Source organism: Terrapene carolina, unplaced genomic scaffold (genome assembly GCF_002925995.2).
Source record: "Terrapene carolina triunguis isolate 2854851 unplaced genomic scaffold, T_m_triunguis-2.0 Scaffold454, whole genome shotgun sequence".
Classification (NCBI taxonomy): domain Eukaryota; kingdom Metazoa; phylum Chordata; order Testudines; family Emydidae; genus Terrapene; species Terrapene triunguis.
This window is the reverse complement of record NW_020664805.1, coordinates 850,951-875,067: the sequence shown is the minus strand read 5'-3', so window position 1 is coordinate 875,067 and position 24,117 is coordinate 850,951. Positions and strand designations below refer to the sequence as shown.

Sequence of the window (24,117 nt, the reverse complement as noted above, 5' to 3'; positions counted from 1 at the left end):
GACCTCTCTGCACACCAATGCCAGGAAGGGACAATTCGACCAAGGACTCATGGGCAAACCCTTCTCTTGCACCCAGGGGCATGGGGGTTTATGTTCACGCAGAGTGGGCGGGACTGTGGTTTTTAAAGTTTCATCTTACCAGTACCAAGGAAACTACATGGGATTTGGGGTCCATACCAGAGAAGGAAGAAGGGTTGAGTCTGCCCTGCTGAGGCTTTCAAATCCTGTGCTTATATAAGCAGGTCCTCCCTTGTAAATCTAGGTTTCTCTTAGGGTATGTCTAAACTGCAAAAAAAAACAAAAAAAAAAAAACCAGCAGTAGCAATTCCCAGAGCCTGGGTAAACTGACTTGTGCTGTGGGGCTAAAAATAGCAGTGTAGACGTTCCCACATTGGCTAGCGCCTAGTCTCTGAAACCCAGCGAGGATCTCAGATCCCAGGCTCCAGCCCCAGCGGATATGTCTACATTGCTATTTTTAGCTCCGTGGTGCGAGCCTGAGTCAGTTGACCCAGGCTCTGAGACTCACTGCTGCGTTTTTTTGCAGTGTAGATGTACCCTCAACCTGAGGACACCTGTCTGCGTGCAGAGATGTGGGAGCTCAGTAAGCGGTGCCTTTCCCAGAGGCATTGCTCACCAGTGTCTCAGCACTGTGCTGCTAGAGGGTCTTTTTCTTTCTCTCGTTCCCCACTCCCTTGTCAGGGGAAAAAGGAAGTGGAAGTGCTGTATGCTTCTCTGCTACTAGAGCTGAAGTCCCTGTGCTCTAGGGGAGGATTGTTCGAGAAGGTATTTGCTATCTAGAGCTCTTAAATAACTGGGATATGATCATTATTCAAACTAGGGTGTCATAGACTTCTTTGCCAAGCTCCCCGTGCGCACCAGGGGCTCCTTGTATCTCTGCATTCTTCCCCACAAGCACCCTTCATCCCTTTATATTTCAAGGATTCCCTGCAAGCCTGCCCCCCATCCCAGCATCTCTGTGCCCCCCATTTCCCTATCTCCTATACCAGAGTGCTCCTTCTCTCTGCTTGCCAGGGGCTCTGTGCATGCAAAGGATTCTGTTTCCCATGCCCTCCTCCCTCTATACCATTGCCCCATTGTCCCCTCCTCATGCCAGGGACTCTGTGCTCCCTCATTGCCCCCGCCTTTCTGCTCCCTTTCCCCACTGAGCAGACATGCCAGTACCTCTGTAAGGTGTCCTCCCCTCCCCCCCCCCCAATTTGTTTTCTTTCTGTCTGGGAGATAAGCCATTCAGGATGTCAGCATTTTAAACTGTATTGGGACTATGGGCAGAGCTGAGCTGGGGGTGTCATGCTGGAAAATGTTAATGGCTGCTATCAACCGGGTCTTCATTCTGTAGACACTTAAAGACCCAGCTGAAGCTGTTGGCTCTGCTGATGAGATGCTGGAAGCTCCATGGGTCTCCCGTGTCTCCCTTCCGATTTGCTGACTTTCACCAAAATCACTAGCATTCTGCCCATTGGTGCCTAGAACATTCCCTGAAACTTTGGAATTGATCTGATGTAGCATTTAAAAGTTACTGCATTACCGACAAATGGAGAAATGACAGCAGATTGAGTGTCAGGGCTTGTCTACACCGTGCGTTAGTGTGCACCAGTGACGGTTACACACTGTGGCCTGTGTGGACCTTGCTGATGTACTAAAAGTTCCTTAGTGTGCTTTAATGTAGTTCTGGGATTACGTTAATGTGCATTAGGGAACTTCTAGTGTGCACCAGCAGGGTCCGCATGGGCCAGTTAGTGCGTGAGAGTTGCTGGCGCGGACTAGAATTTACAACCCTCAGGTGCAGCCTGACAAGCACTTAAACCTCTCAAGCTCCGTCAGTTAGCTGTAGGGGTAGGCAAGAGCAGCTTCTTAGCTGAAGGTGAAGGCAAGCTGAGTTGTCTAACCTTACTGAGACGCTCTGTGCTTTTTCATCTGCAGGGATTAGCTCTATAGAATAAGGGCGTGTCTACTCTGGAAACATACTGTGGGTTTTGTATATCCACATTTAGTGAACTGCAACAAGTGTTGTGAGAGCAGAGCACTACGTTTCATTGGAATCCCACCACTGAGATACTTTAGCCTGGTATCATTGCAGCCAGACAGCACTGTGATGTTTCAAAACAAGTGCTCAGCATTCTGATCAAACATCCCATGATACATTGCTCGGCTGTTGTGCTATGTGTGTTCTGCTATATGCACTTTTGTGCTGCACCTTGTGGGAGACCTACCAGAAGACAATGGAATTCTGGGATTTGAGGTTAAATAATTTCCATGATTCTTCTTTCATTCCATCCTCCATCTGGGGTTTGCTGTCAGGCAGCATGAAGGAAATCTTTGCGATTGCTGCGATCCTCATGGTGATAAATATAAACAGGCTGCTGCAAGCATGTCTGAAATCATTGCACGAATTTAGAACCAGAGTGATACGGGCACCTGAGAAGGTGGATGCTGAAATCAAGTAGAACTATCTCAGTTTTTTCTTGAAGCAGCGTGACGCCATGGAGCACCACTTTTGGGATTAGTCCGCTGGCACTTGTGGTAGGAAAGGATAGTGCTGCAGACTGGGATGACCAGCAGTGGTGGCAGAACATCAGGATGTCAAAAGCCACTTTCCTAGTGATCTGTGCAGAGCTTTTCCTGGAACTACCGTTGCAGAACACCTACATGAGAGCTGCCCACAGCGTGGAGAAGCATGTGGCTATTGCCATCTGGAAGCTTGTCACCCATGATTGCTACTGGTCAGTAGCTAACCAGTTTGATGTTGGTAGATCAACTGGTGGGGCTTTTGTCATGGAAGTGTGAACTACTATCAAGAAGGGTCTGCTGCCTGGGCTTGATTATGGGCTCAGGGTCTAACTGATCACCCTATGTGGGGTTGGGAAGGAATTTTCCCAGGTCGGATTGACAGTGACCTTAGGGATGTTTTACCTTCCTCTGCAGCTTGTTGTCACTTGGCAGGATTATCTGGGTACATTTTACGCCATCATTTCCCTGCCACTAGCGGGGACTCTAGCAATGTTAGCAACAAGAAGAAAGTCAAGGAAAGTGTGGGCCCCTTACTGAATGAGGGAGGCAACCTAGTGACCGAGGATGTGGAAAAAGCTAATGTACTCAATGCTTTTTTTTGCCTCAGTCTTCACAGACAAGGTCAGCTCCCAGACTGCTGCACTGGGCAGCACAATATGGGGAGAAGGTGACCAGCCCTATGTAGAGAAAGAAGTGGTTCGGGACTATTTAGAAAAACTGGACGTGCACAAGTCCATGGGGCTGGATGTGCTGCATCCGAGGGTGCTAAAGGAGTTGGCGGATGAGATTGCAGAGCCATTAGCCATTATTTTTGAAAACTCATGGCGATCGGGGGGAGGTCCCGGATGACTGGAAAAAGGCTAATGTAGTGCCCATCTTTAAAAAAGGGAAGAAGGAGGATCCGGGGAGCTACAGGCCAGTCAGCCTCACCTCAGTCCCTGGAAAAATCATGGAGCAGGTCCTCAAGGAATCAATTATGAAACACTTAGAGGAGAGGAAAGTGATCAGGAACAGTCAGCATGGATTCACCAAGGGGAAGTTGTGCCTGACTAACCTAATTGCCTTCTATGATGAGATAACTGGCTCTGTGGATGAGGGGAAAGCAGTGGATGTGTTATTCCTTGACTTTAGCAAAGCTTTTGATACGGTCTCCCACAGTATTCTTGCCGCCAAGTTAAAGAAGTATGGGCTGGATGAATGGACTGTAAGGTGGATAGAAAGCTGGCTAGATCGTCGGGCTCAATGGGTAGTGATCAATGGCTCCATGTCTAGTTGGCAGCCAGTTTCAAGCGGAGTGCCCCAAAGGTCGGTCCTGGGGCCAGTTTTGTTTAATATCTTTATTAATGATCTGGAGGATGGTGTGGACTGCACTCTCAGCAAGTTTGCCGATGACACTAAACTAGGAGGCGTGGTAGATACACTAGAGGGTAGGGATCGGATACAGAGGGACCTAGACAAATTAGAGGATTGGGCCAAAAGAAACCTGATGAGGTTCAACAAGGACAAGTGCAGAGTCCTGCACTTAGGATGGAAGAATCCCATGCACAGCTACAGACTAGGGACCGAATGGCTAGGTAGCAGTTCTACAGAAAAGGACCTAGGGGTCACAGTGGACGAGAAGCTGGATATGAGTCAACAGTGTGCTCTTGTTGCCAAGAAGGCTAACGGCATTTTGGGCTGTATAAGTAGGGGCATTGCCAGCAGATCGAGGGACGTGATCATTCCCCTCTATTTGACATTGGTGAGGCCTCATCTGGAGTACTGTGTCCAGTTTTGGGCCCCACACTACAAGAAGGATGTGGAAAAATTGGAAAGAGTCCAGCGGAGGGCAACAAAAATGATTAGGGGTCTGGAGCGCATGACTTATGAGGAGAGGCTGAGGGAACTGGGATTGTTTAGTCTCCAGAAGAGAAGAATGAGGGGGATTTGATAGCTGCTTTCAACTACCTGAAGGGGGGTTCCAAAGAGGATGGAACTCGGCTGTTCTCAATGGTGGCAGATGACAGAACAAGGAGCAATGGTCTCAAGTTGCAGTGGGGGAGGTGTAGGGTTGGATATTAGGAAACACTTTCACTAGGAGGGTGGTGAAGCACTGGAACGGGTTACCTAGGGAGGTGGTGGAGTCTCCTTCCTTGGAGGTTTTTAAGGCCCAGCTTGACAAAGCCCTGGCTGGGATGATTTAGTTGGGGATTGGTCCTGCTTTGAGCAGGGGGTTGGACTAGATACCTCCCGAGGAACCTTCCAACCCTGATATTCTATGATTCTATGATTCAATGGTATACCTCAGTCCTGTCTATTTTGTGCCTGTGGCATGTAATAGTTCAGTCTCCTGCGAGTTGTAATACTCTGCTCTTATTTTGGTTGTTGGGTTCACTGTGCGGGTGGCGGGTGGTGTTGTTAGTCTATGATATATGGGGGGTCAGACTAGATGATCTAGTGGTCCCTTCAGGCCTAAACTCTGACCCCCAGGTCACAAGACTGGGCAATGCACAGGTGGTTATTAACAGGTCTGCACAGATACGGTTCCCAAATTGTATTGGGGCCACCTGCCTATTCTTTGCCTCTGGCACCAGGCCTTGGAGTTCAACAAGAAAGGATATTTCTCCATGGTGCTGCAAGGCCTAGTTGATCACCATGGAAAGTTCACCTATATTTATGGGTAGGGCTCCGTGTCTGTCCCAGAGGTCATGGAAGTCACAGATTCCATGACTTTCTGTGATTTCTGCAGTGGCTAGTGTGGCTGATCCCAGGGCCAGCCAAGCAGCTGGCTCATACTGGCCACTGCTGGAGTGGCTCTGCAGTCAGCTGCTCGGGCGGCCCCGGGCAACTGGCCCCAGGGACCACCCGAGCAGCGGCCGCTGTGGCTGGTGCCAAGGACCGCCTGAGCAGCTGGCCCCGGAATGGCCAGAGCAACCGCTGCTCGACGGCCCCTTGCAGCGGTCCCCGAGCGGCCGGAGCAGCCGCTGCTCCAGGTGCCCCCCCCCCACCCACGGCCCCCCCCCCCCCCCACAAGATTTAGTCAGGGGTATAAATTATGGGCAGGTCATGGGCAATAAACAAAAATTCATGGCCCTTGACTTGTCCATGACTTTTACTAAAAATCCTCATGACTAATCGTAACCTTATGTGGCGGCGCCCCCCCATAAGGCTTTATGGAAATATGCTTATAAATATATATGACTTAACTGGAATCTGTTCTGTGCTACATATGCCATGTATCATATCTATGTAAAGGTTATAATCTACTAAATTTATTAATTCTATTTGTATGCATGTATCATTTTTGTATTTAAAGTTATGAATATTGGCCGTGTACTGGCTTGATTTCTAAATAACCTTTGTAGAGCATTTGGTCAATTCCCACTTAACCAAAGTTAAGTGCCCAATTAAGAAGCACTTAAGGAACAATGCATCTTGGAATGCTCCAATCCACATAAGAAGTTTTCATGGAGACATTCAAGATACCATGTGGGCAATGGCTTCTGCCTGTAAAAACTGAGAGTCATGCATGGACATGTGACTTGCCCAGGTGACTCCAGAACTCCATCTTGGAGCTGGACTTTGCATAGGAGAGTGGAGGGGGGTCTCCACCCACAAGAGAGTGTCTATTTAAGCCCGTGGGAGACCCCTCCATTTTGTCTTCAGCTGGCTAGAGAGAGCCTCTCCACCCCAAGGATATCTGAAAGAAACTGGAACAAAGGACAGTAACCACAGGGGGTGTGAGTGATTGCTGGACCCAGACTAGAAGAAGACTAGTCTGTAAAAGGAAGCTTACTGGTGAGGTTTTTATCTGTACTCAGTCGTATTACTGTATTAGACTTAGATTTCCGTGTTTTATTTTATTTTACTTGGTAATTCACTTTGTTCTGTCTGTTACTACTTGGAATCACTTAAATCCTACTTTCTGTATTTAATAAAATCACTTTTTACTTATTAATTAACCCAGTGTATGTATTAATACCTGGGGGGGGGGCAAACAGCTGTGCATATCTCTCTATCAGTGTTATAGAGGGCGAACAATTTATAAGTTTACACTGCATAAGTGTTATACAGGGTAAAATGGATTTATTTGGGTTTAGACCCCACTGGGAGTTGGGCATCTGAGTGTTAAAAATAAGAACATTTCCGTAAGCAGCTTTCAGGTTAAGCCTGCAGCTGTGGGGCAAGTAATTCAGACCCTGGGTCTGGGTCTGTGTTGGAGCAGACGGGTGTGTCTGGCTCAGCAAGACGGTGCTGAAGTCCCGAGCTGGCAGGGAAAGCAGGGGCAGAAGTAGTCTTGGCACATCAGGTGGCAGCCCCAAGGGGGTTTCTGTGATCCAACCCATCACACCTTATTTATGGGGGGCAGTCTGGGAAAGGTTCATGATGCTACGATCTTTATAAAGCCTGGACTGTTTTTTTTTTGTTTTTTTTTTTTTTTTACAATGACAAATGGAACTTTTGCACCAATGGTATTGATGGACATTGCTGGTATCACCATCCATCCAGCTTACCCTCTCCTGCCCTGGCTTATAAGCCTTTTACTGGACACTTAGAATCATAGAATGTCAGGGTTGGAAGGGACCTCAGGAGGTCATCTAGTCCAACCCCTTGCTCAAAGCAGGACCAATCCCAAGGCAGATTTTTGCCCCAAATCCCTAAATGGCCCCCTCAAGGGTTGAACTCACAACCCTGGGTTTAGCAGGCCAATGCTCAAACCACTGAGCTATCCCTCCCCCCTTGGAGAAAGGAACTGTTTAACCATTCCCTGAGTAGATGTAGAATGAATGTGGAATGTGCATTTGGAAGATTGAAAGGTAGATGGAGGATCCTGGGACCGAGGCTGATGAGCGTCTTTCTCTTAGGGTAGAAGCTTGCTGTGTCAGGCTGGGTTGATTGAAATCAGTAAGTCACCAATTTTAATCAATGTTTTCATTTGGACTTCAGTTATTTTCTAAAGAGAGGTTCGTTCTCATTGGTTGATGATGATGTAACCATTAAAACATATTGATTTACAACTAAATAAGGCCTTTATGCTAGATTTGGTACATCTTTTGGTGTCTAGCGGGGTACACTATAACAATATATGTTTATTTAAGCAATTATGTAGCTTAATATTTTCAGATCCTTATTAATCGAACATTTTTAGTATGTTAAAAAGTGGTGAATATTGCTTATTTACTAGATAATTAACTTTTTGCTCTCGACTTGTGTCAAGCTGCATTAAGATGGTAACTAGCATTTAATTAAACACAAAACAGCATGTCAAAGTATTTTTATTAAAGCACCCGTAAATGTTTTGGATACATAAACTTCTCTTATCAAAATGTTTCACATTTACAGCTACATGATTTCTTAAACAAAGGATTATTTTTTTATTTAAATTAGACTTTATTTTGTTTAAATTGTTTTTCTTTTAAAAATAGCTTATCTTTAGAAAGAAAAATGTATTATAACTTAAAGAGCAAAATAAAAAAAAATCCCTCCCCCCAAGTTGATTTTTATCCACCCTGTGCTGTGTTTTGCACGACCTATTTGAGAGCAAGGGGAAGGGCCTTGCTAATGGATGGGGCCAGTTGGAGGACATTACAAACCGATGCAGCTGCTCAGGGGCACAGAGTGGGGGATGCATTTTGCTCAGACCACAAATCTGGGTGTCCCTTGTAAGAGTGAGTGTGTTTTTTGGCATTTGTCAGTATGACTGGCGGCTACCTAAAGACGGTGCAGCAGATGCAGGCTCGTAATTGCATGTGCACCTCTGCAAGCTGCCATTGCTTTGGAGGATATTACCCTGAGGTGTTTCTAGGGTGACCGGACAGCAAGTGTGAAAAATTGGGACAGGAGGTAGGGGGTAATAGGAGCCTACATAAGAAAAAGACCCAAAAATCAGGACTGTCCCTATAAAATCAGGGCATTTGGTCACCCTAGGTGATTCATAGATTCTAGGACTGGAAGGGACCTCGAGAGGTCATCGAGTCCAGTCCCCTGCCCTCATGGCAGGACCAAATACTGTCCAGACCATCCCTGATAGACATTTATCTAACCTACTCTTCAATATCTCCAGAGATGGAGATTCCACAACCTCCCTAGGCAATTTATTCCAGTGTTTAACCACCCTGACAGTTAGGAACTTTTTCCTAATGTCCAACCTAGACCTCCCTTGCTGCAGTTTAAGCCCATTGCTTCTTGTTCTATCCTTAGAGGCTAAGGTGAACAAGTTTTCTCCCTCCTCCTTATGACACCCTTTTAAATACCTGAAAACTGCTATCATGTCCCCTCTGTCTTCTCTTTTCCAAACTAAACAAACTCAATTCTTTCAGCCTTCCTTCATAGGTCATGTTCTCAAGACCTTTAATCATTCTTGTTGCTCTTCTCTGGTGTGTCCCTTCTGTTCAAAAAGGCATTGGGCCAATGGGGAAGTTGTGCTCTGCTGCTCTTTGGCAGGATGGTTTCCCCCAGAGCTGGTGCAGGAGTGTAAGGGAACCACTGTGCTCAGCACTGCCCATCTCTCTGCTGAATTAGAGCACTACTTGTGCAGTAAGTTCTCCTTTTTAACACTCACAGATCAGCAGAAAGTGCACTGCCAAATTAACAGAATTCTGCAGTAATGCAGAGGGATGAATTCCTTTAAGGGGGGGAGGTATAGCTCAGTGGTTTGAGCATTGGCCTGCTAAACCCAGGGTTGTGAGTTTAATCCTTAAGGGGGCCATTTAGGGAACTGGGGTAAAAATCTGTCTGGGGATTGGTCCTGCTTTGAGCAGGGGGTTGGACTAGATGACCTCCTGAGGTCCCTTCCAACCCGATGATTCTAAGTGCTTTAAAATAGTTTTCTTTTGGGAAATGACTGTAGCATGATTTGAGTGATTTAACACATAACAACTCCATGGTTGCGCCAAGCTGAGGGCATTAATGAAACTGGGAGCCAGAAACATGATTTTTATACTTTTCTGTATTTTCTGCTGCAATAAAAGTGTCCTTCTTCAGGTTAGTCCATGCAGTGCTGCCATTTTGCATGGGCATGGTGGGGTCAATTGGGTGGGTGAAGACTAGCAAGTGCCTCGGTAAGGGAGAGTCCGGCAGTATAAAGCAAGCTTAAGTGATGTTTTTATGTTTGCATATTTATAGAAATAAAGGAATAGAATTTGCAGTGTCTGGCGTGGCTGTCAGTTTGGGTAGCGGGGGTATGAGGCAGTGTTAAAAGTCCAGGCAGTGTTAAAGCCTACGATTCTCTGGCTGTGATTGGAGGCTTCTGGATCTCTTAGATTGTTTCTGCCCCAGGATCACAGAGTTGTCAAGATCCTAGTTTGGAGGATCAATCAGGGAGTCACAACATGCTATGGTAGCTGAAGATCACACCATTCAAACACACAGTCCAGATCCTCCTAGTACGAGCAGGATGTTCTGCCTCTCCCAGATTTCCTATAGTAGTTACGAGGTCTGTACTCCAGTCAGCGTGCCTTTGCCTTACCGTGGTACTAGAGGCTGTCCTGGACATGCCACCTAGCCTGCATTTGTCATGATAGCTGCTTGTATCCCTGATCTAAGTGACTGCCATTCGGATGTGCCTGACCACGCTTCTCTTCCCAGAGGGCAGTGATGTCCTGGATCTCAGTATGGTACCAGGGTGAAGAACGAGGCTGGACTGCTCGGTAGTCAAGAGGATGACAGAGGTGTGTGAACTCCACAAAAGCTGGAATCTCAAAAGTCAGAACCAGTCTGCCTGCCAGCATTTCAATGGGATGGGGAGGTGACATTTGGTCAGGATCGCTCCAGAGCTGTACAGGGCACAGAGGTAAACAGCCAGGACAACTCCAGTAGCCAGCTAAGCAGCAAGGGATAGCAGTAAGAGGACTTGGCAAATGTGCGTTAGTGGGTTCAGGATGGGGATGTATCTACATCTACTCTGCTGCGGGTAACCTCATCTCACAGCTCAGTGAACCTACTTCCAAAATGGGGTTAAAACACCAGATGGTTCCCAACAAAATCATTGTGTGGAGGCCAGGCACTGTAATGCAAAATAACTCGGGTGGACCTGCAACATGGGAGTGTAGACAAGCCCTAAAACAGCTCGTTGCCACCCATGGGAAGGGAAAGTCCCTTGGCCCTGAAAGCAGAAGTGTCTGTTAAGCTGTGAAGTCCCTGTTTTCTGGGGGTTTTGCACCTTGTGTTATGCACCATTGCTGCAATGGGTGTCATTGAAGAGCCTAGCCAGAGAGAAACTTTCCCTCAGGCCACTGGAGGTGCTTTTCTTCTGGATGGGATCCCTCTGACAAGGGAAGTGGTAATGCAGCAGTTCTGACCGCTTTGCTCTGATAGGAGAATCGTAGGAGTTGGAGGCTGAAATTGTGGATTGGGTCTAGTGGAAAGCCCCAGTGTTTCCCTGTGCTCTGGCAGTGCCCAAACTGCACGTCCCAACAGAGCCTCTATCCAGTATGAGCCCTGGCGGTTCCTTAGGGCAAGGCGGAAGCAGAGTTCCTGAAGCAGCAGTTGCTCACTGTGACAGCTTCACTCCAGCAAGCTCCAGTCCTACAGGTGAAGTCGGACCAGCCATTTGTGGCACCTTCATTCTTGGTGAGCACCTGGGCATTGGTGACTAATTTGAACTGGTGTTTGCAAGCTCCAGCATTGGGGTGAGAGTGCGCGGAGTCAGATGATGTACACTGGGGGGACGCAGGTGGGAATTTGAGCTGGATTGGTTGATGTATTCCATAAATCACGATAGACAATGCGGGTAACCTTGTGACCGGCTGGATGTCGGGGTGAGCTCCTGAGAAGGAGTGGTGTTGCTGACTCTGCTGTAAGAGAGAGAGGAAGGCTGGTCAGGAGGTTGTAGGGTTGAATGTTATGGGAGTGAGGAGCGCTGATTGTGTGGCTGAAGGGAGAGAGAGTGCAGGGTGTGCTTGTGAGCGCAGGGATCTGGTGTTTGGAATGGGAGCAGGCACTCCGAGATTTCCTGCAGTCATTGGGGATGAGTGAATAAATGCTGAGGGGTTGTGCGCTGACTTGAATTTACAGCTGCTCCTTTGTCTGAAGAGTTGGTACTTGTCCCAGTCGTCCCTTGGGAGAATTGTTGTCCCATTGACAATAGCGGGCAGTCTCACTGCCCAGAGAGACAGAGGCTCCCAACGTACAGGGGACTGTGCATGTTACAAGGGTGACTTGAGGAATGTGAAGGGAAATTGGCAGGCGGCTGCTGAGGGGAGCACCATGTTATCCAGAATGCAGCACAACCCAAACACAGGGACCCAGAGGCACTAGCTTCCAAAGACAGACATGTGCCAGCATGCAAATGACCTCTGTCCCCTACCCTTTGCCATTAGGGGTCTGGTTGCCTTGCTGGTATCCTTGGGCTGCTTCTTCCATCACTCTTTCCCTCTCCTCTAGGCTGACTGTTGGCACCAGTAAAACAAAAAACAGGGAACTGAGAGGGTGAGCAATTTTCTCACCCTCTCAGTTCCCTGTTTTCCCCCTCCCTCCCCTTCATCCTCTTTCTCCAGTTCCTCATCTTCCTTTAAAAATAGAAGGTATAAGTTATACGGATGCCAACTTTGCTCCCTGCTTAAGGGTTGGACGCTTCCTCCCCACCTGCCTGCCCCCGAAATGCTACCCAACACGACCCTCTTCTTGTCTAGCCCAATGGTTTTCAAACTTTTTAGGCTACGTACCTCTTTCCAAATAGTGTAGTCTACTGTGTACCCCCATCTGAAATGGGGTCATAATATACCTATGGTTAGATTGCCAAGTCTTACTAAATAAAATGTGTTGTCTACTATTACAGGATTTTTCTCGCATACCCCTGACGAGCTTGTGTATCCCAGTGTGAAAACCACTGCTCTAGCCTGTAATCTCAGGAGCCCCTGAATACAGAAGGAGCAAAGCATTGGAGCGTGATCCTGTGCATGGCTGTTTCCTGGGCGAGGAGGGTGAATGGTAGGAGCTAGCTGGAGGGTGGTTAATTTTTAAAATATATTTTTAATGCTATAAAATGATCCAATCCATAGATCCCAAAGTCAGTCCCATTACAAATACACTGCACAGGGTTCTGGCCTGCATTGCTAAGTCAGACGTGAAATACAGGAGAAGATTTTTGTCTATGTTAAATTAGATCAGAATTTCATCTTTGTTAAATCTAACACAGAATTTAGAGAAGAGGAAGAGACATAACGAGAGAGACAAGAGGAAGTGAAGAAAAATGGAAATAAAATTAGCAGAAGGGAGAGTAGAGGATTAAATTTCACTATCTTCACCTTTTTGCTAAAGGAATCTGCAGAAGCACAGTGCATGCTGTGAGTTTGTATCCCTTACCAGAGTGTGCCTGCCTAGTCTTGTACAGAGAGGTGAGGTTCCAGGCCTGTTGAACCCATTCGGACAACAAAAGAGAGTGGAGATTTTACCCTCTCCTACAAATAACCGATTGAGCAGCTGACCCAAAAACTGAATTAGCATCTGATTATCTGTTACATTCCTCAGAGTTCAAATACCCCAACACACAAGACACCAAAGTACTTGGTACTAAAAAGACAATGATCTTTTTCCCCCCAGTGTAACACAGAACAAGTGGTCAGTGCTGAGGTAACAGAGTTTGTGAAGCAGGGTGTCCTAGTGAATGAAGTGACTAATATCTGTCAGAGACGTAACTTGCATCTTACTTATTTTCACTAGTACTAGTACCTGGTGACATTGTCTTATGTTAAGCCTTAATGAATGTGTTAAAATGAAACAAGCTGTGTAAAAGACTTAAGGAGAAATCCTTGTCCTGTTGAAGTCGATAAAACGTCCATTAACGTGCATTAACAGCATTGGAGATCAGTGCATCTGACTGGAGAAGGTGTGACAGTTCCTTTTCCCATATAATAATAAAGTTTTCTTTATCAGACAAAGATGATGGAGAAATTGCACTATTCTGAGGTTCGTTTCTTAAAGAGGGTTTGCGCAGAAAGAAAGAACTCTTTCAAACTCCTTATCTCACAACAAAGGAAGATCTGGTGTGTTAGCTCTAGGAGAGACATGGATTTTATCTTTGTTACAAAAACAGCCAAGCATATTAAAAAAAAATAATAAAAATTAAACTCCACCTCTGTTCCCATCACCCAAGTTAAAAAGGACAACATGTGAATTAGACCAGATGAATATGAAGAGGATGGATTACCTATAGCATTAACTTTGGCACACATCCATCCCGGTGAAACCCATGTCGCACCACTGGTGTGGATAGGGAGCAGGCACTTGATACAGACTTATGCTTGCTGGTCTGCACCTACCAAATTCATTCTGCTTCTACTCAACAGGCTGATTTCTAAGGCACTGTAAAAACACAGAACAAAAAGATGGTCCCTGCTGTCTTTAGCTTACAACCTGTGCCCTTCTTAGGTTAGCCAAACCCAGTCATGTTTTGGGATCACTATAGAGCACATGATTCACTTGTGGAGACCTTTATTTTTTCTGTTTACTTTTTCTGTCTGAGTGTGTTTTCTTTCAGAGACAATTTGTATTGACCTTTGATGTAACATTGCCTTAGCAGGATCCTGTTTTTTACGGGGCAGCATGATAGTACACTTTTAGATCTGGCAAAGAAAATCCGCAACGTTCAAAACATTTAGGCAACAAATTTAAGCTCATCTGAGTCCCCTTCCTTGCTCAGATAAAATTAGTAGTGAGTTTATTAATGAAATCAAACCTGTGTGCGGAGACAGCAATGGAAATCGTTCCAAACAGATGGTAGTCAAAACTGGCTTGGAGGGTTCAGATACAGAAATGAGGGTGACCTGAGAGTCTTGACAGGTTCCCCTTATACCCAGAGCTTTCTTCAAGAATTGGTTAGGGTTAGACAAGAACACTAGGATAAATTCTCAGACTCTAATGTGGCTGTTGTCCATTACAAGTCTGGGTCAGTGGCTAGCATGGACAGCAATGGCAAAAGTGTGATGCCCTGAAAAGTGTGTCTTTTGTGAAGTCACAGAGCAAGAGAACAGTGATTTATCACATTGTGCCTGTTCCTATCCAGAGAGGTTGATCCCAAAACCAGTTTCCATATGCCTGCCAGGTGTGGCCATCGGACCTGTCAGCTGTGTCAACTTGGCTAACGGTGGTGTGACTGTACAGCTGTAGTGTCACGGAGCAATGTAGTCTCCTCCTTAGAACCGCCATAATAATAAGGGAAGCCAGGGCACAAAGATTTTATAAAAATTTGTGACTTAATCTCTGGATTAATGGTGGTTGTTTGATTTCAGTGTCAGCATTTCAGAGAATGGAGTAGGTGACTCCAGAACCTCTCTTTCCTCATCAGTACATCTGGGTATATTAACTTTGGCCACGAAAGCCATTATATTTTTCAGGACTTGGCATGTCAGACTAACACAAAGTTAAGAAGTTAAAACCTCCTTTTAAAAAACTATCTGTATATATAAAATACATCCACATCCACCCATCATATGTAAACAGTCTTCTGGGGTTTTTTTGGGTACTTTCTGCTGTGCATTAATTGCACATTTTGTGCATGTTTACACAATTAACTAACAATGTGTTCACTTTGTTGCTGCAAAGAAAAATTGCTCTTAGAAATTTTTGAGCAAATTTGTTTGTTCATTTCAGATTCCTTTGTAATTGTGGTAGCACCAGAGCTCCAGTCATTGACTAGGGTCCTGTTGTGCTAGGCACTCTAGAAACCAGACGTGCTGAAACTAGGGCTGCTGGGGGGGCTACTGCACCCCCTGCCTTGAAGTGATTTCCATCATATACAGGGTTTGGTTCAATGGTTCTCAGCACCCCCACTACACAAATTGTTCCAGTGCCCCTGCAACAAACCCAACAATAAGCTGGTCCCTGCCCCAAACAGCTTTCAGTCTGTGCCTCTCGGAGGTTGTCATGTTTTAGGAATGCTATCGCACAGAACCAATTGTAGAGACGTTATTTTTCTTTCCAGTTTCTGTGTTTGTGTGTTTTCTTTCAGACAAGTTGGATTAACTTTCCATGCAACATTGCCTTAACAGAATCTTGTAAAATCTGGTCTGATACTGCACCACTGTTTTTGTTTTACAGACATTTTTTCCAAGAATCCAGTCCCGCTGCTTTACGCAGTATTCCCAGCCAAAATTCATGAGTCAGGCCCTAAAAATCATGACATTTTACAAACTCTTTTTTTAGTTTTTTTTCTTTCCCTTCTGGTTTCTGAACCTTTAGGGTGCACTCGGGTCACATTTTTAGGCTTTTTTTACTGCAGCCACAAGGACCAATACTACTTAATGAAACCTGAGATTCTCACATCATCACGGGAAATCAAGAGCCAGGGTTTGTATTAAAACACCAAATATTCCAAGACTTATAATAAATCATGAGTGTTTACACCCAAGGCTATTGTGTAAGTAAATCATTACAGTGCCAAGAGGATCGCCTCTTAGTTTCTGTAAGTCTGAAAAGTGGATATCGGTGCCTGTCAGTGCATGGTTAGAAACATTTCATGGGTAGAGCTCTCTCTGGAGACCTGGGATTGTCTAGACATCAAGTATCAGGAGTGTCTGGCTGAGAAAGCAAGTTCTTTGCAAGGGGTATTGTTCTTCCTCCAGAAACCAAGTAGACCTAAATCCATGATACCACTTTTTAATGTCCTGGGTACTTTCATGTCTTCCTGTTGAGGTGCAGATGATGATGATGGCTTAGTGCTGTACCAGATCTATGCAGTTCCTCACTCAGGGAGCTGGCAGTCTGAATGGCTAGGCCTCTTTTCACCAGAGGATGAAAGTTTTGGCTGTTGGGTGAGCCTGATGTGAGGGCCCTTTCCCGGCTTCTCTCACATCCAGCCTCTGTCCTTGGTTTCTGTGGCTCTGGACCAGGGGAGGGCAAACTGTGGACTGGATCCAGCCCGTCAGGGCTTTCAGTCTGGTCAGCGGGATTGCCAGCCCCGTGGCGCAGCGGGGCTAAGGCAGGCTCCCTGCTGCCCTGGCCCCGCGCCGCTCCCAGAAGCGGCCGGCATCACGTCCCTGAGGCCCCTTGGGGCGGGCGCAGAGGGCTCTGTGTGCTGCCATCTCCTGCAGGCACCGCCCTTTGCAGCTCCCTTTGGCCGGGAACTGGGAACCACGGCCAATGGGAGCTTCGGGGTTGGTACCCACAGGTGAGGGCAGCACATGTCGGAGCCGCCTGCCCCACCCCACCCCCAGGAGCCTGCCTGCCTTAGCTCCACTGTGCGCCGCTGCCACCCCGGAGCTGTTCGAGGTAAGCCAGAGCCCGCACCCCCAATCCCCTGCCCTGAGCCCCCTGCCGCACCCCTCCTGTATCCCAACCCCCTGCCCCAGCCCTATATTCATGGCCCTGCATACAATTTCCCCACCCAGATGTGGCCCTCGGGCCAAAAAGTTTGCCCACCCCTGCTCTTGACTGTTCCAGCTCAATTCAAATCTTAACCAGAAGGGTTAGAATCCTGCAAAGCTGGTAACACTAAATGTGCGCTCTGTTTTGAACTCTTGTTCTCCTCTGGCGTTTCCACGGCTGCTGATCGGATGGTGAGTTAAATGGGGTAATTCCCTAGTTGAGGGCCTGGTGGTGATGGGAGAGCAGAGCACGATGGCCCCAAGGGGTTGTATTGCACATTCAGAATCTATAGCGGCATATGGCAGTGTGTACTACACTATCTGACTGTGTGAGTGGCCTGTGCCTGGAGCTTCCTTCTTGCTCTGTAGAAGTGAGCAGGAGTCTCCTTCAAGTCTGTGCGAGAACCGTAGCTCTCTGACTTGCTTGTGATTGAGAGGACACAGTTACTGCGAAGCCACGACTATGCTGTAATTCATCCTGCACTGACAGCAAGCTTGCCACTGTTGCAGAGCATGCAATAAACAGCAGACTCTATTCCCAAGCCAGTTTATAATGACTAGAAGAGCAGGAGTTAGTCAAAAAGACCTCCTGAGGTCTCTTCCAACCCTAATCTTCTGTGAGTCTAAAAAAGCAAAGCTGAACAAGGAGTCCATCCTTGATGCCACCTGGTGTGCAACAGTCACATGTCTGGCTTACCCTGGAAATTAGATTAATAGATTTATAAATTCCAAGGCCAAAAAGAACCATTGTAATCATCTGGTCTGACCCCCCTGCATGACACAGGCCAGAGAATGTCCCCAACAGTTCCTTTTGGGCTAGAACATTTCTTTAAGAAATAAAAATAAAAAAAAAAAAAAATCCAATCTTGATTTAAAAATTGCCAATGATGGAGAATCCACCAGGTTCCAGTGTAGTTCCAATGGTTAATTCTCCTCACTGTTAAAAATTTACATCTTATCTCCAGTCAGAATTTGTCTAGCTCCAATTTCCAGAGCCATTGGAGTGTGTTAGACCTGTCTCTGCTAGACTGAAGAGCCCAGTATCAAATATTTGTTCCCCATGTAGGTATTTATAGACTGTGATCAAGTCACCCCATAACCTACTCTTTCTTAAGCTAAGTAGACTGAGCTCCTTGAGTCTATTGCTATAAGTCAGGTTTTCCAATCCTTTAATCGTTCTTGTGACTCTCCTCTGAACCCTCTCCAATTTATCAATATCCTTGAATATGGACACCAGAACTGGACACACTATTCCAGCAGCAATGCACCACTGTCAAATACAAAGGTAAAATAACCTCTCTACTCCTAGTTGAGATTCTCCTGTTTATTAACCCTTTTGGCCACAGCGTGACACCGGGATCTCGTGTTCAGCTGATTATTCACCACGACCCCTAAATTTGAGTTCCCGCTTCCCTGGATAGAGTCCCCCATCCTGTAAGCCAGTGGTCTCCAAAGTGGGGTGTGCAGCAGGAGGAGCACTTGTTTTTCTTCGTCCGAGTGGCTTTTTTTTTGCTTCGGCAGTTTGGGCGGGAGTCCAAGCAGCTTTTTTTTTTTGCTTTGGCAAAAATGGTAGAGCCGGCACGGCAGGGGGTGCGTGTTCAAAATTTTTTTACTGATAGGGGTGCGCGATCAAAAAAGTTTGGAGACCACTGCTGTAAGCGATTCAGATTGCTTTTTGTCAGCATCCTGTCCTGTTCATTATTTACAACTCCCCCAATCTTTGTGTTCTCTGCAAACTTTATCAGTGATGATGACTTTTGTTTTCTTTCAGGTCATTGATAAAAAATATTAAATAGTGTGAGGCTAAGACAATCATAGAATCATAGAATATCAGGATTGGACGGGACCTCAGGAGGTATCTAGTCCAACCCCCTGCTCAAAGCAGGACCAATTCCCAACTAAATCATCCCAGCCAGGGCTTTGTCAAGCCGAACCTTAAAAACCTCTAAGGAAGGAGATTCTACCACCTCCCTAGGTGATTCCCTGTTGATAATTACATTTTGAGACCCATCAGTTAGGTATGCTCCCTTGTAGGCGATACAGTCCCTTGTAACTATAATTAGGGTTGGCAGAATTTGATTTCTATTTTTGATAATTTTTTTGATGATATCAGTGTTTATTGATTGTAAATTTTCATAGTTGCACAAAATTATGGGTTTTAAGCATTTTTTAAATTTTTTTTAGCAATGTACATTTTTACAATTGTGGGAAATTACAGGGGGTATTAGACAGTAGTTATTCACAATAGGGGGGTCGGACAATAATTATTTAATGAGAGATGTTGAGATTCAGAAAGCTGAAGCCTTATAGCAGCTAAAACACAAATTGTCAACCTCACATGTCAAAATGTGCAAAGTAAATAGCCTTAAATCAGTCCAATAATTTCTCAATCAGCATTTTTGCCTGTCTGTAAATTTCTGTTATTGATGGTTTGGGTGTGTACAGTGAAATCGATATTTATCAACATTAACTGATAAAAATCGAATCCTTCCAAGCCTAAATATAACACAGCATGTACCCATACCTGGTACATACCATCTGACCTGCTGTGTGGGGTTTCTGGCTTTTCTGGGGGGTATTCCAGGCTCCCATTGAATCTCCTCTTGATAATCACAGTAGGATCTCTGGTGCAGATTGTGTGGTGATGGTCGGCTTGCAGGCAGGCAGGTTAACTACAAAGTAGTTATACATTACTTGAGCTCACTGCAGCAGCAGGCAGAGATGCCACCTTTGCAGTCTGGGTAAGCACGAAGGAAACTGCCCTTTCCTCTTGGATAGTCACATGCCCCTTTATAACCTCTAGGCAGGACTGCTGCCACCTGGAGGACCCAGTTCTCAATTAAACCCCTTTATGCTACTCTGGCTGTGCAAAGGAGACTTCGAGTGAGTACAAGGTCCCTTTGTACAGCTAGTGCCGTGTAATGGGCCTCAGTGTAACTGAGAATTGGGTCTGGAAGCTAGTTCAGAATGCAGCAGCCCATGTAAGAGGGACAGGCTGATCTAAGCACATACCCCAATGCTGAGTGCTCCCTGTCTACTTCAGGACTTGAACCCAATCTGTGTGCTTGTCTTTGAGGCCTTTAATGGGATAGCAATGAACAGGCTTTCTCTCTCTACACCATTGCAGCAGCTGTAATCAACAGGGAAGGGATGCTGAATTTTAGAAGTCTCCCAGGTAAAACATGTGGGGCCTTGCAGCAGGTGCCTCTGGAGGGCCCTTAGCCATAAAATGTCCTATAACGGGAAATCAAGATGAGCCAGAAGCTAGCCCCCTACATAGCACCATGTAAGACCCCCTCCAGGCCATCTCCCATTAACAAAGGTGAATAGCTACCTGCAAGTCCCTGGAAAGACGACCCCTGTGGTTGGTGCTGCTTGACTATCAACCTAAAATATGGAAATTCTTGGACCTTTTTGTGACCAAATCATTAGGTTGCCCATTCAGGATGTAGATCTGATCCTTATGGTAGAGGACCCCACCTTGGAACCTGAAGGCTGGAGAGACATCAGTGTTCTCCAGAGTCTGGTGGATCTGAGCAGGGAAGCAGGTAACAAGGCACAAATTGACACAATTAGGCTGTTGTCTACTGTGCCATTTATGAAGTTGGATGTCTTTAAAATCATAGAGGGAGTGTTCTTACCTGGTTCCAGGTACTCGGCCTTATGGGACAGTGCGTCAGCTTTCCCATTTCTTCTTCCTGGGCGATAAGTGACTATGAAGTCAAACTGGGCAAAGAAAGGGGACCAGCAGACCTTTCGTTCATTGAGGTGTTTGGCCATTCAAAGATATTCCAGGTTCTCGTGATCTGTGAACACTTGATCAGGGAACTTGGTCCCTTCTAGTAGGTGACACTATTCCTCAAATGCTGCCTTGATAGCTAAGAGTTCCTCATCCCATATATCATATTTCTTCTCTGTGGGGCTAGCTTGCAAGAGTAACAGACACATGGGTGAAGTTGACCAGCAGGACCCGCCAGCTGGGACAGTGCTGCACACAGGCTGAAATGGGATGTGTTGGCCTGCACCATTAATGGTTTTTCAGGGTGAACAAAGATGGGTGCTGTGGTGAACTTCTCTTTTTAGCTGATCGAAGGACGTTTGGGCTTCCAGGGACCAGGTGAACTGAACTCTTTTTCACAGAAGTGCAGTCAGAAGCAACTAGGCTGGAAAATCCCTCAATGAACTGACTGTAGAAATTAATGAAGCTAGGAACCGTTGGACCCCGTGGCTGTCCGTTGGTGTGGCCCAGTCGGAGATGGCCGCCACCTTGCGTTGGTGCCTTGTTAGTCCCGTAGGGAAGATAATGTAACTAAGGAATTCTATTGTATCCTTTTTGGACTTCTCATGTAGATGGTGTTGGCAAAGTCTTTTTAGGGTGCTGTGTAAATGCGGATCATGAGACGCCTGATTGTCAGGAAAGATGAGGATGTTGTTCAGATAAATGACTACGTAGTGATCTAACATCCCTGAAGATGTCGTTTATGAAGTGCTGGAACATTGCTGGGGCATTGCACAGGCCGAACAGCATGACCAGGTACTCGGTATCCATACTGTGTACGGAAGGCGGTCTGCCACTAATCTCCCTCTCTAATCCAGACCAAATTGTAGGCCCCACAAAGGTCCAGTTTAGTAAAAACCTTTGTGGAGTGGAGCCTTTCAAAAAGCTCATTGAGGAGGAAAGGGTATCAATTTGAATTGTGATTCTGTTTCACACCCAATAGTCAACACAAGACCCTAACGATCCGTGGTGGTTGTTTTTTTACCAAGAAAATTGGTACCCAGCCGGAGGCATGGAAGGATGGATAAACTCCTTTTGTAGATTTTCCTGGAGGTAGTCCTGGAGAGCCTGACATTCTGGCTCCGAAAGGGAGTAGATGCAGCCAAAAGGGACTTCTGCTCTGGCTGGAGCTTGATGGGACAGTCGTAGCTGTGAAGGGGTGGCAAAATGTTTGTGTTCTTTTTGTTGAACACAGCAAAATTCTTGTGTAGAGGCAGTGGATGGGGTTGCAGAGGGTAACGAGACTCCTTGGGGATTAAACGACTCAGACTCAGAATCTCTAGTATGAGGTAAGCTGAACTATAAGGGGTTCCCAGTCTAAGGTCTCTACACTTGGTTTTCAGGAGACAGAATTGTCAGCAATGTGGGAAGCCGAAATGTATTGTGCCTGCCCACCAACAAATGCAGAGGTAGTGAGTCCAGAGCATGCTGAGAACTACTGGAAAGTGTGGTGCTCAGATAAATCCATACTGGAGAGTCTCTTGGTGATCCTGCAATCCAGTGCTTAATTTGCCTGGCAACTCTGGGCTTGCTGCATCAGTTATGAATGTAAAAAAACTTCTTGAGCCCCAGCACCTCTTGCATTACAAATTAAGCACTGGAGCGATCTGGTGGATAACCAGGCCTGATGAAAGGTGCAAGCTGTCAATAGGCTCCACGAAGACCAGAGAGTCCTTGTGTTGGGTGGGGATCTGATGTACTTGTGCAAAGTCCTGATTCATGAAATTGTCTGAGGTACCTGAATCCACCAGTACCTCCAGATGGACCTCTGAGATGGAGGGCTGTTGGACTTGCAGAGGGAGATGGAGATGTCGGGACCTGCTCGGTTGTTGCCAGCAGACAGGCACTGATGCTGGGTACTGAGGAGAGGTGGAGAGCACCACCCCAGCCCGGACCCCCCTATTGGGGGCTGGTGTTTGCCATTCCCTGATGACAGTGCAGATTGGACCTTAGCAGGGCAGCCCAACATGGAATGTCCTGGTCTTCCACAGTAATAGGCATATCCCCAATGCAGCTTTCTCTCTGCATCAGAGAGGTCAAGCTGCAGGGGGTCAGGCTGTGGGGAAGACACTGAGGGTTGGTGGGCCAGAGATGGCAGGACTGGGGGGAGTTGGGAAACTGACCTTTCTTGGCAGCATTCCATCAGGCATTTGTCAGTCTTTATGCAAGGTCAATCAAGGGATCCAGACTGGGTGGAAAGTCCAATTGTACCAGCTCATCTTGATTGTGAGACAGGCCGTGGATTCTTTACATTACTACCCATTGGGAAATGCCTTTTAGTTAACTACTGACCACTTAGCACTCTAGTTGAAGGCACTGAAGAAGACCAACCCTTGAATAATGCATTGGCATGTGTCACTGCCACCCTATAAATTCCAGCTCAACCACTGAGCCGGAAAAGCTTAGCATAGTGCCATTTTCCCCCCCCTGATGGGTTACTCTGATACCCCTACCCCAGTCCTGAGGGAGGAGGTGTGAGACAGGTATATAAACCTGCTCTGGTGACCTAGAGCTGCTGTGGGCAGGGATGCCCCTGCCCCTCCAGCCCTGTGAGTCATCTCAGGGTGGAATAAGGGTTGAAAAGCAGGAAATTCCAGGTAGTTGGTGGGCAGCCCTGTGGGAGAGCAGACATAAGAATGGCCATACTGGGTCAGACCACAGGTCCATCTAGCCCATTATCCTGTCTTCTGACAGTGGCCAGTGCCAGGTGCCCCAGAGGGAATGAACAGAACAGGCAATCATCAAGTGATCCATCCCGTTGCCCATTCCCAGCTTCTAGCAAATAGAGGCTAGCGCTACAGCTCCCAAGGGGAACCCCAGGAGAGCTGCAGAGAACTAGCCTCCAAAAGGCCACTCACTGATTCCCCGTGCCTACAAGGGGACAGCATGCTATAATATACCAACAGCAGGAGAGGCTTGGTGCATCCGGGACTATGCTAAGAAGGACTTGGAGAGTGGGAGCCAGGGCCTTCCCCTACCCCTAAACTCAGACTGCTTAGCTTAATGTAGTATTGAGGGGACTCCTGTTTGTGTGGAGTGGTTTAGCGGTGGTCAGACAGCAGGAGGTGTCGGTCAGTTACCCGAGAATTGTGACAGCTGCTATGTCACTTCTCCATGAGTGTTAGTCCCATTGTCTCACCAGTTCCAGTTACCTGTTCCTAAAAGTCCTCTAACTTCAAATGATGCCGTATGCTGTTTTCATTCTATATTACACACGAGAAAACTCTGTTAAAAGAACGTTTTAAAGTTGTGAAGTCAAGGCTCACAAGTTAAGAAATGCTAGAATTAAGGCTGCCTGTGTGACTTTAATTGAGCTCCTTTGTATGATACTGCCTTTTAACTACTTGATCACATCCTATTTTTCCCCTCTGGATTCTCCCCTCCTCCCTACCAGCTCTTTGTCTGATCTGTCATCCCCCCTGCCCATGTTCCCTTTCCTCACTGGCTCCCAGTCTTTTTTCCTGCCCTGCCCCTTTCCCCAGTCTCTTTGTCCGGCCATTCCTAGTTCTCCCTGCATGCTCTGTCTTC

At 46.6% G+C, this 24,117-nt stretch overlaps 1 protein-coding gene across 1 annotated transcript in view; it reads left to right on the top strand.

Annotated features, from left to right (window-relative positions):
• The first annotated feature begins 12,406 nt into the window (after positions 1 to 12,406).
• MTMR4 (myotubularin related protein 4) overlaps positions 12,407 to 24,117 on the top strand; it is an 81,169-nt gene continuing 69,458 nt past the window's right edge. Inside the window, exon 1 of the mRNA XM_024217159.3 lies at positions 12,407 to 12,438. The gene's annotated coding sequence lies outside the window, so the exon portion shown is untranslated. The remainder of the gene's footprint in view (positions 12,439 to 24,117) is intronic.